Below are 19129 nucleotides of genomic sequence, written 5' to 3' on the forward strand. Positions count from 1 at the left end.
GGCTCTCTGTAATCTGACAATAAAGAAAGATGGCTAGTAAAACAAGCTGAAGTCCCCACTACAGCATCTGCCTCTAGGGAGGTAATTGAAAATCATCGTCTCCCTTCCTCACCAACCATCCCAGATTCCATCCATTCTCACTCAATATTTTCACTGATCTAAGTTTCTTGCCTGGTAGAGTGACTCACATTTTCATCCCTGAGTGGTTTGAGCTCTAGTTGCCTTGAACCTCTGTGTCTGCATTAGCTACAATTGACCATTTTCTCTTATTAATGTGAAAAATATAAAAAAGATATGCCCCAAATGTATTCTGGGTTCCTAAATTATTCTCCTTTGCTCCCTATTTTGTTGCAGCTATTGTAAGTGGTAATCAGTGTTAATTACCCTAATAGTATAGTGTCTTCTTTTGTTCTCAGTTGATCTACTGGTATGAAAACCACAAGTGATCAAGTGGTGGCCGTTCCATTCAACGGTAATGGAACCCTTACCGTTTCTTCAGATTGAAATATTCCCTTCTGGGGAATGGTATCTATATCACAGCAGAGTCTAAGGTTGTAAGAACAGGAAGCACAGTTTCCACAGGTGGATTATTGGGAGTGAAAGTGAGAGGAACTAATCCTACTTCTACCCTCGGATTTTTATTTTTTTTACTTATTTCTAGCTATTGTGGACATGGCACCATAACAGACTATTGATTCAACATATATATCACATCATAGAAGATTGCACCAATCCCAAAAAGTATTTTTTCCAAGCTGGTACATTAACTGAGTCCAACAGGTCATTTTTACTTTCTATTAGGCCAGTGTTTGGGGGTAATGGGATATGTGGTAAGACCAATGAACTCTGTGGTCATGTTCCCATTGTCTCAACTCTTTTGCTGAAAATAGGTCCCTTCATATGACACAAAGTAGTATGTTATTCTATGGTAGACAGTTTTCAAATATGGCTCTTCACAGTTCCTTCCTTCTCCTTATGAGTAGGCTGCTCCTCACATCATAAGGAAGAGTCTGCTTCTCTCCTTGAATATGGACTAGTTTTAAAATTCTCTTATATTCTATTTCTCATGTCACATTTGATATTATAGGGGAAAAGGCATTCAAGCAGCCTAAATTGGAAGCTTTATGATTAATGAGACTATCAGAACTAGACTTAGCTATTATAAGGATTTTCTGATGATTGATTGAATAAAACTAGTGAATAGCATTTCATATTATAATTAATTTATAAGCTGATATTCACTTTTTCCTTTTTGAGAGCATACTGATTTATTTTTTTGGAAATCAGATCAACAGATTGAAACTATAATTAGACTTTGAAAAACTCATATCTTTCAGGAAAATCTCAATTAAGTTAAGTAGATGGATAAATTACTTTAGAAGTCAAGAAGCCTTTTGAGCGACTGTCCTTCCTGTTATCTAATTTTGTGAGCATGTAGTGTTTCTTCTTACACTGTTTAAAGTTGGAATTGATTCTCAAAGATTGACTTCTTTTTTTTATTTTCAAAGATTGACTTTTGAGAAGGCTTTTCTATAGATATCATGAGAATTGAATATTGCTTTTGTCATATCACCAAGTTAGCAAACAGAAATCATGATTTCTCTCTTTTCCAACATTACTTTTCCTGTATTCTTTTTTCTTATTACTCAGGTCTATGTCTACAGTTTTTGTAGAATATTAATTTTCAATATGATACTCAAGTATACTGTTGCTTCTTTGATTCTAAAAATATTCTAATTAAAAAAACTATAGAAAGAGTAAGAATGGCTCTTCATAATGGTAATGAAATTTCTTGGTTTGGACAAAAATTCTATGACTAGTGTTTTAATCTCTCTCATCTCTGCTTTCTCATATTTCCCCATTTAATAGTGCACTTGTGGTGGTTGTTAACTTCATAGTTTATTCATAAACATTTTTTTCAATGTTTTTATTCTGTTGTTAGAGTAGGAATTGATTAATTCTTCTGGTAGATGATTTAACAAAAAATATATTTATATGTTTACAGGAAAGAAGATGAGCTGGGATGGAAAATTCCTCATAGATAAACTGTATATATAAAGCCTATCTAGAAACAGTTGTGACACGACAATGAATAATCAGAACAAGAAATCAAGGGAAAAAAGATTCCATTTACAATAGCAATTGAAAGAATCAAATGTCTAGGAATAAATCTAATCAAGGATGTAAAGGACTTGTACACACACGACACACACACACACACACACACACATACACACAAAACATTACTAAAAGAAAGAAAGACTTAAATAATTGTTCATGGATTGGAAGACTAAATTAAGATGTAGATCCTACCTAAAGTGATGTATAGATTCAATGCAATTCCAATCAAAATTTTAACAACCTTCTTTACAGAAATGGAAAAGCCAATCATCAAATTAGTATGGAAGATTAAGGGGCCTGGAATAGCCAAAACTATCTTGAAAAAGAAGAATGAAATTGTAGGATTATATCCTACAGCTATCAAACTCCTAGAAGAAAAGGTGGGGAAGCATCTTCGGGACATTTTGTTGAGCAATGGTTTCTTACACTTTATACCCAAAGCCCAAGTAACAAGAAAAAAAATAGATAAATGGGACCTCATCAAAATAAAAAACTTGTACCTCAAAGGACTTTATCATGAAAATGGGTACACAGTGGGAGAAAATATTTGGAAACCGCAAATCTGACAAAGGTTTAATATCCAGAATATATAAAGAAATATTTTAACTTGACAACAAGAACAAGCAACTCAATTAAAAAGTGGGCAAAACACTTGAATAGGCAACTCTTCAAATGGCTAGAAAGCACATGAAAGATGCTCAACATCATTGATCATCAGGAAAATGCAAATTAAAACTACAATGAGATATCATTTCAAAACCATTATAATGGCTGCTATTGAAAAAAAAGAAAATTACAAGTGTTGGAGATGATTCAGAGAAATAGGAACACTCATTGCTAGTGGTAATGTGGAGTGGTGCAGCCTCTGTGAAAAACAGTTTGGCAGTTCTTCAGAAAGTTAAGTATAGAATTACCATATGACTCTACAATCCCACTACCTAAAAGCATTGAAAGCAGGGACTCAAACAGGTATTTACACACCAGTGTTCATAGTGAAATTAAGAAATAAAAGACACCCAAATTGGAAAGGAAGAAGTAAAATGCTCACTGTTTGCAGATGACATGATATCCCGAAAAATCTACAGCAAAGCCACAAGAACTAACAAATGAGTACAGCAAAATGGCAGGATACAAGATCAACACCTGAAACTTAGTAGTGTTTCTGTATACTAGTGATGAGCAATATGAGGAGGATATCAAGAAAAATATCCCATTTACAATAGCAACTATAAGAATCAAATATTTAGTAATAAATTTAACAATGGATACAGAAGACCTATGCACAGAAAACTACAAGAAATTTCTAAAAGAAATGATGAATGACCTAAATAAATGGAAGAGCATACAGTGGTCATGGATTGGATGACTAAATAGTTAAGATGTCCATTCTGCTCCAACTGATTTATAGATTCAATGCAATACCAAGTAAAATCCCAACAACTTACTTTGCAGAAATAGAAAAACCAATAATCAGATTTATTTGGAAGGGCAGGGTGCCCCAAATAGCTAAAAATATTCTGAGAAAGAAATGAAGTGGAAGGTCTCACATTACCTGTCTTTAAAGCATATTATGATGCTACAGTGGTCAAAACAGCGTGGTATTGGCATAAAGATAGATATAACTGACCAATGGAATTGAATTGAGTGTTCCAAAATAGACCCTTTCATCTATGGACAATTAATCTTTGATAAGGTGGTCAAGCCAACCCACGTGGGACAGAGTAACCTCTTCAGTAAATTGAGTTTTAGAGAACTGGTTATCCATATGCAAAAGAATGAAAAGAGTTCCCATATCTCACACCCTATGCAAAAATTAACTCAAAATGGATCAAAGACCTATGCATTAGAGTTAAGAACATAAAACTGTTAGAAGAAAATGTAGGGAAATATCTTATACATCTTGTAACAGGAGGTGGTTTCCTACACCTTATACACAAAGCACAAGCATTGAAAAGAGATAAAAGGGATCTCCTTAAAATTAAACACTTTTTTTGCATCAAAGAACTTTGTCAGCCTGTGCAATAGGAGACAATATTTGGAAACCACACATCAGAAAAGAGTTTAGTATCCAGAATATACAAAGAGATTCTTCAACTCAACAACAAAAGGACAAACTACCCAATCGAAAAATTGGCAAAAGGCATAAACAAACACTTTGCAGAAGAGGAAGTATGAATGGCTAAGAGGACGTGAAAAAATGCTCAACTTCACTGGCTATAAAGGAACTGCAGATCAAAATCACAATGAGATATCATCTCACACCCAGTAGAATGGCCATTAGAAAAAATAAAGATAAATTAAAAAGCAGAAAACAAGTGCTGAAGAGGGTATGGAGAAAGAGGCATGCTTATCCACTGTTGGTGGGAATGTAAAGTGGTATAACTGCTCTGGAAGGCAGTTTGGTGATTCCTCAGGAAGCTAAGTGTAGAATTGCCATATGATCCAGCAATCCCATTACTAGGTATATATTCAGAGGAACTGCAGGCAAGGACACAGATGGACATTTGCACACCAATGTTTATAGCAGCATTATTTATGATTGCCAAGAGGTGGAAACAGCCCATATGTCCATCAACAGATGACTGGCTAAACAAGCTGTGGTATACGCATATGATGGAATATTACACAACTGTAAGACAGAATAAAGTGATGAGGTATGTAACAATGTGGGTGGATGAACCTTGAGGACATTATACTGAGTGAAATTAGCCAGAAACAAAAGGATAAATACTGTATGGTCTCACTAATATGAACTAACATTTATAAATGAACTTTGAGATTTAAAGTTAAGAACACACGTTATCAGGAGATAGAGATAGGGTAGAGATTGGGCAACTGATGCTGAAAAAATACAGATTGTGCAACAGGACTGGTCATAAAAATTCAGAAATGAATAGCACAATACTACCTGATGATAGCACAATAGTGTAAGTACACTAAATGAAGTTGAATTTGAGTATGGTTGAGGGAGAAGGGCTGGGGGCACGTATGAAACCAGAAGGAAAGTCAGAGGATAAAATCTGAGATGGTATAACATAGGAATGCCTACAGTGAACAATGATGGTGATTAAATGAACAAATATTAAAAACATTTTGCATGAGGGAGAACAAATGAATGTCAACATTGCAAGGTGTTGAAAATGGGATGATATACAGGAAAAAGTACAATCAATGTAAATTAGGATCTACAGCAACCAAATGTCAATAAATGGGGGGGGGGGGGTGTCACGTGGGAGGAGTATGAATTCTGTGTGGAAGAAAAGGAAATGTCTTCCTATAGATTGTGGTAGTGAAGGCATGTCTGTTTACTTAGGTTGGATTGTATGATGTGCAAATAAATTGTTTAAAAATGAACAGAGTGAAACAAGTGCTAAAGAAAATGTGGAGAAGGAGATATACCTATTCACTGTTGGTAGAGGCACAGCCCCTCTGTAGGGCAGTGTGGTTGTTCCACAGGAGGCAGGGTTGGGGTTGCCAATCATCTTGCAACCCTGTTGCTAGGTATACACCTGGAGGATCCGAGTGCGGACAGGAATGGACATTTGCACACTGGTGTTTATGGTGTTAGTGTTCCTGATTCCCAATGGATGGAGGTGGCCTAAGGGTACAACGACTGAGGAATTGAAGGGGAATCTGTAGCATTTGTATACAACGGACTACTGAGCAGCTGCAAGAAGTAATGAACTTGTGAGGCATGCAACTAGTTGAATGAACCTTAAGTATAGTATGTTGAATGAAATATCAGAAACAAAAAGACAAATATTATTATGCCTCACTCATACAGACTAGCTATAATATACAAACAGAGAACTGAAACTGAGACCATGGGTTATTAGGTTGGGGGTTATTATCATGGTTCCTAGATTTTAAGCTCTTAGAGAAATCACATATATTTAGGAGTTATAACTGATATTTCTAAATTCTGAGATACTGAGCTATTTTTATATAACCTGGTCATTCCTTGAAACTATGGGTATTTATGTGACACCTGAGACACCGAGTTAGAGCATTGAAGCTATAAAAGTCAATGTTACTGTGAAAAAAAAAAAGCTGAAAAAGTGATCAGACTTCATCTAGAGATATGTATGAAGCTGATCTGTATAGGACTAAGGTAAATCAGAATACTGGGTAAAGGATGATATGGCTATATTTTCAAACTTCAACTTCTATATGAGACCAAAGGGAGAGATGTTTATTTGGTGCAAAATTTATATTTTGGGTAGCATGTTATCTCATTTAACTCATATGGTCAATTTACTTGACTACCATAATTACATAGACTCTTGAATAGGGCATGAGATCTTGTTCCTTTGTACTGGTTAGTGTGATGTCCTGATACATCCCAGGGTAATTTGAGCAGAGAATAAAAAAGTATTTCTAAAGTCCCCTTGGGGAACTAGGCGAAAAGAAGGAAATATTGAACTTCCCTATCTTGGGAATTCTTGATATTTTCGCAAGCAGTGGGGACAACCAGTTCAATAAGTTGCGCTGTGAATCTTGGGGCTTGTCCCTATGAAGCTTATGCCTGCAAAGGAGAAGCTAAGCCTAATGATAATTATGCCTAAGAGTCACCCCCAGAGAACCTCTTTGTTGCTCAGATGTGGCCCCTCTCTCTAAGCCATCTTGGCAGTTGAGCTCACTGCCCCACCCCCACATGAGGCATGACTCCCAGGGATGTAAAGCTCCCTGGGAATGTGAGACCTGACTCCCAGGGATGAAACAGGACTTGGCATCATGGAAATGAGAAAGCCTTCTTGACCAAAAGTGGGAAGAGAGAAATGAGATAAGATCAATTCTCAGTGGCTGAGGGATTTCAAAGAGTTGATAGGTTATCCTGGAGATTATTCTTATGCATTACATAGATATCCCTTTTTAATTTATGGTGTATTGAAGTGGCTAGGGGAAAGTACCTGAAGTGTTGAACTATGTTCCAATAGATTTGATTCTTAAAGACGACTGTGTAACTATATAACTTTTACAGTTTTCTGTGTGATTGTGAAAATGTTGTGTCTGATGCTCCTTTTATCCAGGGTATGGACAGATGAGTGAAAAAAACATAAGGCTAAAAATAAATAAATAATAGGGGGATATAAAAGATAAAAATTGAGTTCGTTGAAATACTGGTGGTCAATGAGAGGGAGGGGTAGGGGGTATGGGATGTATGAATTCTTTTTTTCCTTTTTATTTCTTTTGCTGGAGTTATGGAAATGTTCTAAAATGATCATGAATACACAACTATGTGATGATATTGTGAGCCATTGATTATATAACATGGTTGGGCTGTATGCATGTGGAGATGTCTCAAAAATATTTTTAAGAAAAATAGGGTGGTATTTTGGAATCCTGTGTTTTATACATGATTCTTGAATTGTTTTGTAAACTCACAACTTCTACAATAATTAAAAAATTTTTAAAGAAACAATTGTAAGATAGTTAATTGTGTTCTGATTATATCTAAAGACAAACTATGATAAATACATTCAAGTCCACTTTTCCTGGTTAGAAAATAGACTGAGAATGCCTCCTGGATTTGTGTTTAAAATTATTAGAAGTAAATTGGTGGTAAAAAAGAAAGAAAAAGACCAGTGTGCTTCCAAAGACAGAAAGGATGTTAAATAATTGATTCCTAAGGTGATGTTTATTTTTTCAGAAATCTTGGGCTCGGATTTTGATCATTTTATTGGAAACTAAGCAAGGTGTCCCTTTTACCCGTTTATCATGAGGCCCACGGAGACATCATTCTCCAGGCCTGAGTCAAGAGCTATAGATCAGATGGCCACACTGCACAGTCATAACCTTGACCTCAAAGAAACTGCCAGCTGTACCCCATAATCCCATGGGCTTCTGCTCTCCTCAGAATGCTGAAGCATAATCCTCCCACCTCATCCTCTGTGAGAATGACCAAGTCATGTACTACACATAGAGATAGATGGGATCTCCCTCAATTTCCTGCTATAAATGTAAAAGTCCATCTGCATCTGTGTCCATCCTACTCTCCCATAACAAGAGCAGAGACATGCTGCCTTTTATATTGGGCCAATCCCTCTGCTTGTGTGAGTCCTTCTTCCCTTCCTTCTTCTCAGGAACAATTTCCCTTTTCTCTCTCTCTCTTTTTTTTTTTACATGGGCAGGCACCGGAAATCGAACCTGGGTCCTCTGGCATCCCTTTTCTCTTTTAAGCACAGGCTTACCTTGTTTTATTGTGCTTCACTTTATGGTGCTTAACAAATATATGTATATATATTTTACAAATTGAAGGTTTGTGGCTATCCAGCTTCGAGCAAGTCAATCAGTGCCATTTTTCCAACAGCATCTGCTCACTTCATGCCCTGTGCCACATATTAATTACCGTATACACATTGTTTTTTAGACGTAATCTATTATACACTTAACAGACTACAGTGTAAACATTTTATTTTCTTTAAGAAACCAAAATATTTGTGTGATGCACTTCATTGTGATATTCACTTGACTGCAGTGGTCTGGACCTGAACCTGAATATTTCCAAAGCATGCCTATCATCAGTCGCTCTCTTTCACTCATCTAACTCCTTCCCGTCCAGCTTGACTCAGCTTTTAAGCAACCACCTTTCTCTTTTCTGTAGTTTCCCAGCAAACTTCTTGAAAGAGGCGTCTGTGTGCTCTTTCCATTTCAGTATTTTTCTACTCACTCCTTAATGATCCACTTTTTTTTTTGAAGGAAGAAGGCTTTTGAAGGCTTTTACTGCACCAGAACAATCTCCCCTAATTTCACCCAGCATCCCCAAGAGGCTAAATTCAGAAGGAACGTTTCAGTCCTCACCTTATGAAGGAACGTTTTAATCCTCACCTTATTTACTTCCCGGCAGAGTTTGAAACAATTGAACGTTTCCTCCTTCTTGAACTATTTTCTCCTTTTGCATTTGAGAAAACATGCTTTCCTGGGCTTTGTTCTATCTCTTTGGCAACTTTGCAACTTGGTACTACCATGTAACGATTTCCCTCCTTTGTAGGTAAAATTAATAGATACGAAATTATCATTATTTGGGAAGATGTACTATTTACTGCTTCCAAGAAATGACTTGTTCATCTTTAGGAAAATGGAAAAACAGTACAGTCTAAAGATCCTTTTTTAAACATTTCTTTCTCCTTGAAATTTATGTTGTTTTTAAAAGCTTTTTAAAATATCCTCTTTGAAAATTACTTTTGCTTTCTCTTTTAATATTTATCCAACACATTATTATGAAATTTTCAAACAAGCCAAAATGTTGCCAGAATTTTAGAGTGGGCATCTATGGAACCACCACTTAGATTCCTCCATAAACATCTTACTATCCGTTAGGCATGGAGTCATTAAAGAATTCACACAAGACAGTGAGTCAAAGCTTAACAGGTTTATTGAAGAGAGAGAAAGCAGAGAGAAAGCAGGGAGAGAGCAGGCAGGCGGGAGCTAGCAAAACCTGCCAGCAAAAGGAAAGAAAAATGGCTCCTGTTCTTTGTTTTGGGGGCTGTGTTTTAAAGGGACAGTGATGCTGGGAAGGGAGGGTGCCCACCAGGTGTGTGTTGTTCCCTGATTAGATGGGTATTGTTAACTTCTGTTCTGATAGATTGCTGGGGTATTGACACATGATTCTCCTTTGATGTGTAGCTGCATGGATCAGGCAGGGTGAGACACTGGTAGGGGAGGGTGTTATATGAGAGACAGATTATGACCATATTTCTAGTTATCTGGGATGCCTTCATTCATGGCTCTAACACCAGCCAGTATGGTAACTGGACCTGCCAAGGATGCTGAGCAGGGGGGCTGAGGGGCTCTGCATCAAGAGTTCCTGTTGCTCTTAGAATTCTTTTTATGAGACCTAACATTCCTGCCTTTTCCTTTTAATAAAATTGAATGAAACTGGTGTTGGGTTTTTGGTTAATGCCTTAGTTTAGCTTGAAGCGATTTGTGAAGGAGTAGGGGCATTGTCGGTTTTGTTTGTTTGTTTGTTTTTATTTTTAGCTACTTCTGGCTGAGTTTGGGTGAAGTTAAGGGGGAAGAAATTGCTCCGAGCTGAGCGGGGTCATTATTATTGGGGGTTTTGGGCATTTTCTTTTGAAACAGGTTGATAGCGATGTTTTTGCTGCGACAGGAGCTGTAGCAGAAGTACGTTTCTAGGATTTTGCTGGGGGGTCATGGTTGTTATTGACCTGTGAATAAATCTAGACAGAGGTTGTAAGAGGCAGGGGGTTAGGAGGAAAATTAATAGGAGATAATTAAGGGCCTAATGAGGGGGAGCAGTTTAGCTCATAAAGGGGTGGAGAAGAATGAAAGAAATTTTGAAAGAAAGGCAAAGGGATGAATGATGAAACTATTGTTATTTTTAAAGGCATTGGAACAATTTGGAGGTCTTAAGTTTTTGAAAACCAAACTTAATAAATAAAATTCTATAGAGCACTAGATATTTTTAGTGTTTGTAGGAACACTGTTGGTTGGAGTTCGCTGTATTGTGGCAGTTTGCAATATTTGGCTAAAGCTTGCCTAAGAGTAACTTTCAGAATAAACTTTAAACTTTTGGCTCAATTTAAGATTTCTTAGGAATTGAAACTTTATTTTTTCCCCCTTTTGGTTAGTTCATCCATGATGTTAAGGCCAGTTTCGTCTTTGGAGCTTATGTTCTATAGTGCCAGGGCCAGCTGTGCTTTGCGATTTCAGGGCCCGTTATGTATTATGCTGCCAGTGCCAGGCTTATACTCCTGGAAATTATATCCTGCATTGCAGGGAAGTTCAGAGTTTGACTTAGAGAGAGACCACATTTGAGCAACAGCAGAGAGTTTTTGAAGATGGCTTTTAGGCATTAATTTTAAGTAGGTTTAGTTGTTATTATAGAATTAAGTTTTATAAGGGTAAGCTTTAAAATTGAGGCCTTGACTACCTGGGGAATTCTTAATAGTGTTTTTTTTTTAGTTTTTCAAGGGACTTTGCAAATATTTTTTCATTTTCTGCCCCAAAAACTCTGAAATGCAGAATATAACACATTAACATGTATAAAATATTAAGATTTGCTTTCTTATTCCAGGTTCTATATTAAATAAGGCTGAATTAGATAGATTTAATTTATTAGATAGATTAAATTAGTGCAAATTTTGAACAAAATAAGCACTTTTAAAAATTTTATACAAAAGCTAAAGCTTTAAAGTATAAACAATATTATTTTCATCTTGTATATTGATTTACCTTGTTTTTAACCAGATCAGTTTCATTATATCTTTAATTGGGGTTTGATTTCTTAATGCATTTATTTTTTAACTGTTGCTGTGTGGACCCATGCTAACTTTCAGAGCTGGAGAACTGAATTTCAGTTTTAGATGTTTACACAGACACTTAAAATTTTAAGGAATTACTAGGGTATACAAAGAGTAGAGTACCTCAGAATTTAATGATAATAATTAATGCTTATAATTTGAACTATATTTTATTTTATCTTTTGCATGGGCAGGCACTGAGAATCAAACCCGGATCTCTGGCATGGCAGGGGAGAACTCTGCCTGCTGAGCCACCGTGGCCCGCCCGAGCTTTAATTTTTATAAGTAATTTTAAATGAATCTTTTTCAGAAATAAAAACATTAGTTGTTTTATATTAAGAAATTATAGCAGAGGTTTTGTTTTATTATATTTTTACGCATTTTAAAATGAGAGTTATGTTATCTAACAGATAAAATATAATATATATGTATTTGTTTAACCTTTTTTTAAGATGAGCACATATATATATATACAGTTTTGGGGGGCATAGACAGGCTTTGTGTATCAAACCCGGGTCTCTGGCATGACAGGCAAGAATTCTGTCACTGAGCCACCATTGCATCACCCAAGCGCATATAGTTTTAGAGAAGTATTACAGCAAAGTAGTGTAACTAATAATTTGACTTTTTTTAATCTGTAGCTTTTTAAAGAATAACTAAAACTATGATTAATAATGTTATACCATTGCTAAATATTATACAGATTAGTACTAGAATATAACATTGACAGTGAAAGTACTGTTAAATGTTTAGAAATTTATACAATGTCTAAATGTATGAATATTTTATTTATTTAAATTTAATTAGTAACAAGATAAAAAAATTATTTTAATCATTGTAATATTTCCCAAATATGTTTTATGCAGCAGGTTAAGTTATTTTAGCACCTTATTTATATAAGGTAAAAGAACAAAGTATTTGTAATAGTTTTTTCTCAATAGTGAGAAGATGTGTTGTGAAATAAAGGATAATGCCAGCATAAACATTAACAAGGATATTATTCTGATGTAAAATATTTTAGACACAGTATTTGGATGATTAAGATAAAAAAATTTTTAATATTTTACATGAAGAATATATTAATAATCCATGTTAATAGAACACAGAGAAAACTTTAGTTTTGTATGAATACTTAGCTTAAAACAAAAGCTTTCCTTTTTTTGAAATATATTATAAACAGACTTATTAAACCTTGGTTAGCACTGATTATGATAGAATCCATTCTCATAAACTCCTTCTTTTTAACTCTCTATAATTATTTTATGACAGACAGAAGTCACTTTCATAAACTCCTTCTTTGTGCCTCTTTATAATTATTCAGGATTTATAATTTAAAATGATTATAGCAAAATTCAGTCCCTCTAACTCTTTATTATGTTTTTTTATCTATTCAGGACTTGTAGTCCACAATGACTACAATAAACAAAATTCACTTTTTGAAACTCTCTATTACCTTTTGTAGTTATTACAACTATAGTTTTAATTTGTCCAGACAGTATATAATCAGAAATAAATTTGATAACATATTTATGAAGCTTTTGAACTTGCATACTTTTTTCAATAACAGTATTTATGAAGGGATGAAGGGACAGAGATTTATAAAATGAAGGAAGAAATTTATGCTTAAGTTTAGAACATAGCCAGGCATGTATATACTTTAGACTAAAAACTCACTAATGATTATTTTATTTTAAAAATATATTTATGATATATTTAAAAATCTTCAGTCCAATTTAGCATTATCTTCAGAGGTTAGGAAAGCCCCAAGTTTAAAATATAATTATAATTAACTTTTTGATATTCAAGGGATTTATATCTAGAAAAAAATGATTTATATTTTTATTAAACTTAATTGATTTCTTAAATAGAATATTTGAAACATTAGCATATTTTTAATTTTATTTTACCTTGTATAAGTGTTATTATTTCTAGGTACATTGCTCAGTTTACTCAACTTGTTAGCGTATTTTTTTTTTTTTAAAGGAAAGACAGAGAGAAGGAAGGAAGGAAGGAAGAAAGGGAAACATCTTTAAACATTTTCTTGTTTTATTGTATTTTGTTTTTTTGTTTTTGTTACATGGGCTGGGGCCGGGAATCGAACCGAGGTCCTCCGGCATAGCAGGCAAGCACTTTGCCCGCTGAGCCACCGCGGCCCGCCCCTTGTTAGTGTATTTTAAAAGGAATTTTGAGAATGTACTTATAATGTTAGTTTATTTATTAGTAATTTTTTTTAATTTAAGGAGAATATACCTAAGCATAATAAAATTGCATTTGTTCAATTTAAAGATTCATTATTCAATTCTTCTATTGTTTTTATAATATTCTAAAATTATGAAGAACTTTAAAAGTACATTGACTATTAAGTTCTGGGAACTATACTGAGCTCATTGAATTTGTCCCAAGTTAAAATCTAAGAAAACTTTTTAATTGGTTGCACAGACAGAAAATATTAGGCATTTGGTTTGAAAGTTTTAGGTAAGGCCCGTGGAATTTTGAGAATTTTTATTATTTCCTTTTTAACTATTTGTAACCATTAGATTTATTGTATTAAAAGTTGTAACCTGGACTATCAGAAAACGTTGTCACCCCCTCCAGAGGCAGCTCCCTGGCAGTTTTCTGCTGTCTTAGGGAAATTTTAGGGGTAGGAGGGAATATCCAGGGGCAGTTTTTAAATGTCCACCTTTGTTTAGAGTAATTACAAGACTAAAGTTTTTTAATCTTGTCATCAGCGTTTTTTTTTATTTTAGAAATATTAATTTATATATTCATTTAGGCACCTAATTATCTTTAAGTAGTTTAAATAGAGCTCGTTAAGGATTTTTTAATTAATTTGTTATTATTCAGGGGTATGAGACTATACATTGAAAATTCATTAGAGATATAAATAGGAAATTTATTATTTTGAAAGAAAAACAGAGGCAGAGAAATATTTTTTAGAGGAACAAATAAAGGATTGAAATGTTATTTCATCTCATTTTTATTTTGAATTTGCAGAACGCTCTTAACTGTAATATCTTTAACTTTAATAGTAGTATTTTTATTTTAAACCATAGTGAGGCCAGATTATGCTATAGAAACAAAACTTTTTTATAGACTTATAACCAAATTCTTTTTAATTTTAACACAGCCTAAAGTTTTTTCTTTTAAAAGAATTTTCATAATTAGTAACCAGTTACGAACATTTGATCAATATAAATGCAGGGACACATTAATTAATAACTAGACTGAACACACTAGCTAATAAACAGGCATAACCGCTTAAAGCAGGCATTAACTCCTACTATAACCAGGTAACACACCAGCTAGCATTTAAACAGGCTTACTTAACTTCATTAAATATTAATTAATTGTTGGATTACTCATCTTTAAGGAGTATAGTCACAGACAAATTTAGGCCAGGGCTTTAAATCTCGCATAGAACACACACCGAATACATTAATTAGCAATTAAACAGACATAAAACACTTATCACGCTAACTTAACAATTAACCAATACTTTGTTAGGCTTTGATGGCAGAATGGTTAGGGGGATGGAAGAAGAAGTGACTGAAGGATGCCCCCGGAGGGGGAGGGGCAAAAGGCTTAGAAGGCCCTCCCGCAATACTTCAATGTGCATAACATATAATAATACAAAGTAATAAAAGCATACTTATTTGATAGTTACTTACTCTTTTTGTTCAATTTTCTTAAGTATTTTTTAATTTCAAGGTAAAATTTACAAAGTTCATTTCTGATAAATGCATACCCTTGTATAATCCAAGCCCCGTCAAGATACCGAGCATTATCATGACTCCAGAAAGTTCCCATATGCCACGTCACACTCTCCCTATCCCTGCCCCACAGAAGCACTGTTCTAATTTTTTCTACTAAAAATTAGTGTTTTGTGCCTTAATTTCATATAAATGGAATCATACAGAATGCGCTTCTTTGTCTAAGACTTACTTTTATTCAACCCAATGTTTTAGGTTTTTTTTTAAGCCCAATGCTTTTGAGATTTATCCATGCTATTGTATGCAGCAAGACATCTCCTCCTTTTTTACTGCTGAGTAGTACTCTGTTTTATGACCACAACATGTTTTTTTAATCCATGCTCTTATTGGGGGAGACTTTGTTTTCAGTTGGGGTGATTATGAAAAAAGTGGCTATTTATATTCTTGTACAAATGTGTTTTTTGTGGACACTTATTTTCGTTTCTCTTGGGTAAATACCTAAGTGTAGAATTGCTAGGTCATGTAGTAAGGTATGCTTAGTGTAACTGCCAGATATTTTTCCAAAGAGGGCATTTCATTTTACATACCCAACAACAATGTAAAAAAGTTCTGGCTGCTCCACAACCTTTTCAAGATTTAGGCTTGTTGGTCTTTAGTTTTTTTGTTTTTAACTTTTTTTATTAATTAAAAAAAATTAAAAACAAAACATTAAGATATCATTCCATTCTACATATACAATCAGTAATTCTTAATATCATCACATAGTTGCATATTCATCATTTCTTAGAACATTTGCATCGATTTAGAAAAAGAAATAAAAAGACAACAGAAAAAGAAATAAAACGATAATAGAGAAAAAAAAAGATTATACATACCATACCCCTTACCCCTTGCTTTCATTTACCACTAGCATTTCAAACTAAATTTATTTTAACATTTGTTCCCCTATTATTTATTTTTATTCCATATGTTCTACTCTTCTGTTGATATAGTAGATAAAAGGAGCATCAGACACAATTCACAGAGTCTCATTGTGAAAGCTATATCATTGTTCAATCATCATCAAGAAACATGGCTACTGGAACACAGCTCGACATTTTCAGGCAGTTCCCTCCAGCCTCTCTGCTATATCTTGAACAACAAGGTGATATCTACTTAATGCATAAGAATAATCTCCAGGATAACCTCTCGACTCTGTTTGGAATCTCTCAGCCACTGACAGTCTCATTTCATTCTTCCCCCTTTGGTCAAGGTTCTCTCAATCCCTTGATGTTAATTCTCAGCTCATTCTAGGGTTTTTCTCAGTCCCCTGATGCTCAGTCTCGGCTCATTCCAGGATCTCTGTCCCACGTTGCCAGGAAGGTCCACATCCCTGGGAGTCATGTCCCATGCAGAGAGGGGGAGGGTGGTGAGACTGCTCGTCATGTTGGCTGGAGGGGGAGGCCACATCTGAGCAACAAAAGAGGCCCTCTTGGGGGTGACTCTTAGGCTTAATTTTAAGTAGACTTGACCTATCCTTTGTGGGGTTAAGTTTCATATGAACAAACCCAAAGACTCGGGGCTCAGCCTATAGCTTTGGTTGTCCACACTGCTTGTGAGAATATCAAGAATTCAAGTTGGGGAAGTTGAATTTCTCCCCACTCTCACCATTCCCCGAAGGGGGCTTGCAAATACTTTTCCAGTCACTGATCAAATCACTCTGGGATTCATCGGGGCATCACTCTGGACAAACCAACAAAATCTCATGTCCTACCTGAGATTCCAAGTACTTATGACATTCAATCAAACTATCTACATGAGATATATTAGGAAATGCTCTAGTCAAAATATAAATTTTGTAACAAATAAACATTTTTGCTTTAGTCTCACACATAAGGTGACATTTTAAAGTATTAATTATCATCTATTTTCAGCACACTGTAGTAATGACATTCTTTTGTTCTTCCTCATGCAAAAGCATTTTTTTAATTTGTACATTTAGTCACTATCATTATACACTCTAGGCATTCCTAGATTATACCATCTCGATCTTTACCATCTATCTTTCTTTCTGATTTCATTTATGCCCCCAGCCCTCCTCCCTCTATCATTCTCACATGCAGCTTTATTCAGTGTTTTAACATGATTACACCATTGTTAGGTAGTATTGTGCTGTCTATTTCTGAGTTTTTATATTCAGTCCCGTTGCACAATCTGTATCCCTTCAGCCCAATTACCCATTATCTTACCCTATTCCTATCTCCTGATGGTCTCTGTTACCAAGGAAATATTCCAAGTTTATTCACTAATGTCAGTTCATATCAGTGAGACCATGCAGTATTTGTCCTTTTGTTTCTGGCTAATCACATCCAGCATAATGTCCTTAAGGTCCATGCATGTTGTTACATACTTCATAACTTTATTCTGTCTTACAGCTGCATAATATTCCATCTCATGTAAATGTCACAGTTTGTTTAGTCAACTGTCTGTTGATGGACATTTTGGCTGTTTCCATCTCTTGGTAATTGTTAATAAAGCTGCTATAAACATTGGTGTGTAAATGTCCATTTGTGTCCTTGGCCTCGTGTCCTTTGAGTAGAGACAGCATATAGATGGGTCCTGTTTTTCAATCCATTCTGCCAGACTATGTCTTTTGATTGGAGAGTTTAATCCATTAACATTCAGTGTTATTACTGCATGGGTAGTACTTTCTTCTACTATTTTGCCTTCTGGGTTTTATATGTCATATCTAATTTTCCTTCTTTTTACCTCTACTCATAGTCTTCCTTTCTACACTCTTCTCCACACCTCTCTCTTCCGTCTTCATATCTGTCTCTAGTGCTCCCTTTAGTATTTCTTGCAGAGCTGGTCTCTTGGTCACAAATTCTCTCAGTGATTTTTTGTTTGAAAATGTTTTAATTTCTCCCTCATTTTTGAAGGACAATTTTGCTGAATACAGAATTCTTGGTTGGCAGTTTTTCTCTTTTAGTAATTTAAATATATCATCCCATTGTCTTCTTGTCTCCATGGTTTCTGCTGCGAGATCTGCACATAGTCTTATTGGGCTTCCCTTGTATGTGATGGATTGCTTTTCTCTTGCTGCTTTCAAGATCCTCTCTTTCTCTTTGACCTCTGACATTCTGATTATTAAATGTTTTGGAGTATGTCTATTTGGATCTATTCTCTTTGGGGTACGCTGCACTTCTTGGATCTGTAATTTTAAGTCTTTCGTAAGAGTTGGGAAATTTTCAGTGATAATTTCCTCCATTAGTTTTTCTCCTCCTTTTCCCTTCTCTTCTCCTTCTGGGACACCCACAACACGTATATTCATGCGCTTCATATTGTCTTTCAATTCCCTGAGTCCCTGCTCATATTTTTCCATTTTTTCCCTACAGTTTCTGTTTCTTGTCGGATTTCAGATGTTCCATCCTCCAGTTTTTGAAATCCTATGTTCTGTCTCTCGAAATCTACCATTGTAGGTTTCCATTGTTTTTTTCATCTCTTCTACTGTGTCTTCCATTCCCATAAGTTCTGTGATTTGTTTTTTCAGACTTTCAGTTTCTTCTTTTTGTTCATTCCTTGCCTTCTTTATATCCTCCCTCAATTCATTGATTTGGTGTTTGATGAGGTTTTCCATGTCTGTTCGTACATTCTGAACTAATTGTTTCAGCTCCTGTATGTCATTTGAATTGTTGATTTGTTCCTTTGACTGGGCCATATCTTCAATTTTCCTAGTATGATTTGTAATTTTTTGCTGGCATCTAGGCATTTAATTACCTTAATTAGTTTATTCTGGAGATTGCTTTCACTTCTTTTATCTAGGGTTTTCTTGCTGGATGAATTTGTTGTCTATCTGTTCTTTGACATTCCGTTCAGCTTTATCTGGACCTTTAGCTTAAGTTCTGTTTAACAGAGGAGAATTTTTCAGTTCTTGTTTTCTTGTTTCTTGCCCTGCTTGTGTGGTGCCTTCCCCCCACACACACACTTAGGAGGGTCTACTTAGGTATTATAGACCCCAGCCAGATTTTCCCAGACCAAACTGGCCTCCTATCAGGA

The sequence above is a fragment of the Tamandua tetradactyla genome, chromosome 4 (genome assembly GCF_023851605.1).
Source record: "Tamandua tetradactyla isolate mTamTet1 chromosome 4, mTamTet1.pri, whole genome shotgun sequence".
NCBI lineage: Eukaryota > Metazoa > Chordata > Mammalia > Pilosa > Myrmecophagidae > Tamandua > Tamandua tetradactyla.